This window comes from Cyclopterus lumpus, chromosome 22 (assembly GCF_009769545.1).
Source record: "Cyclopterus lumpus isolate fCycLum1 chromosome 22, fCycLum1.pri, whole genome shotgun sequence".
NCBI lineage: Eukaryota > Metazoa > Chordata > Actinopteri > Perciformes > Cyclopteridae > Cyclopterus > Cyclopterus lumpus.
Window position 1 is genome coordinate 7,008,382 of NC_046987.1, and position 1,966 is coordinate 7,010,347.

A 1,966-nucleotide genomic window follows, 5' to 3' on the forward strand; every position below is an offset into this window, starting at 1 on the left:
GACAATGCAGTTTCAATGAGCCACACTGACGGCGGAGACGGCAGACAGAACAAACGGGCGACGTGCTCACATGTGTCGGGACGTTGAGACAGTCTTCCCCGGACAGGACGTGAACAACACAGATATAAAGACGCTGACAGAGACTGGATGGTCACGGTATGACGGTGTGGGTGGTGTACAAAGCTGCTGGACTTCAAAACACACTGGTTGGACATTTAGGACTTCACTGTACATGACGGCTAACATGACTCAAATGTATCTCGGTATGGCACTGGCATGGAGTTCAATTGTATTTTCTACACATAACTGGAAGGCTCTAAATGCCCACATACGGCTCGCAAATGTTTTAACAGCAGCTGATGACAGCAGACTGACACTGACAGTGTTCTTCTGTGGATAGAGGAGCTTTACATGATTGACGGCTGGGATAAGCGCTTCTCATTATCGACCATGTGTCTATGCGGAGTGGCTGCCTAAATCTGTTTAACTAGACCACGCCTAACACTCACTTACAGTAATAATGACCTTTTCCAGTCTAATTAGGTGTACATCACCTCTTCTTGATCTTATGTCCCTCCCGCCTCAAACCTTTCCCTTTAACTGCACTTTAAGTCCCTTTATTTATATGGCACGTTCCTGCTGCGAGTCAGATGAGAAGCTTAACACCCTCATGTCTGTCTGTCAAGGAGGGATAAAAGGGCAGATGTTAGGGCTTCCTATCGTGTCATGCGAGTGAGGTTCAACACACAATTCTGGTCAGCAAAGATGTGTGGAGGAGATCTCTGTGTGGAGGAGATCTTTGTGTGGAGGAGATCTTTGTGTGGAGGAGATCTCTGTGTGGAGGAGATCTTTGTGTGGAGGAGATCTCTGTGTGGAGGAGATCTTTGTGTGGAGGAGATCTCTGTGTGGAGGAGATGTGTGGGGGAGATCTTTGTGTGGAGGAGATCTCTGTGTGGAGGAGATCTTTGTGTGGAGGAGATGTGTGGGGGAGATGTGTGGAGGATATCTCTGTGTGGAGGATATCTCTGTGTGGAGGAGATCTTTGTGTGGAGGAGATCTTTGTGTGGAGGAGATCTCTGTGTGGAGGAGATCTTTGTGTGGAGGAGATCTCTGTGTGGAGGAGATCTTTGTGTGGAGGAGATCTCTGTGTGGAGGAGATGTGTGGGGGAGATCTTTGTGTGGAGGAGATCTCTGTGTGGAGGAGATGTGTGGGGGAGATGTGTGGAGGATATCTCTGTGTGGAGGATATCTCTGTGTGGAGGAGATCTTTGTGTGGAGGAGATCTTTGTGTCGAGGAGATCTCTGTGTGGAGGAGATCTCTGTGTGGAGATCTTTGTGTGGAGGAGATCTCTGTGTGGAGGAGATCTCTGTGTGGAGGAGATGTGTGGTGAGGGATTATCTCCTTCCAAGTGTGCTTGTTGCAATAAACTCCTTCTCCTCCTGTTCAGAGTCAAACGTCTGCAGTGAGCTGCACACGTGAAAACCGCTGGAGTGAAACTAAAGGGCCTGATTGGGCCTTCTGTGAATTGCCAAACGCTTAAGGCACACGTGCTTTGAACTGAATGCTAACTTAAGCGTGCTAATATTTCTCACATTCACTCACATGCTGATGTTTAGCCGGGACAATGTTCACCGCCATCTTAGTTTAGTGCACATGCAAATATGTGCAACGTAGCGCTACACACAAACTACAGCTGATTTGATCATAAAGGACAAAGAAAAAAAGAGATTTGACCTGATTATGGCATTTAAAGAAAAGTGAAGGGGTCACCAAAGAGATGTAGTATTCATCCTAAGGGAGACATGAGTGTTTGCACCAAATCCATCCGACAGTTGTTGAGATATTTCACCCAACACCACAAATGTAAAACTCATGGTGGCGCTAGAAGAAAAAGTCACAGGATTCATGCATTGAGGACCATAAATACAACATGTCATGGCAATCCCTTTAATAGTTGTCGGGACT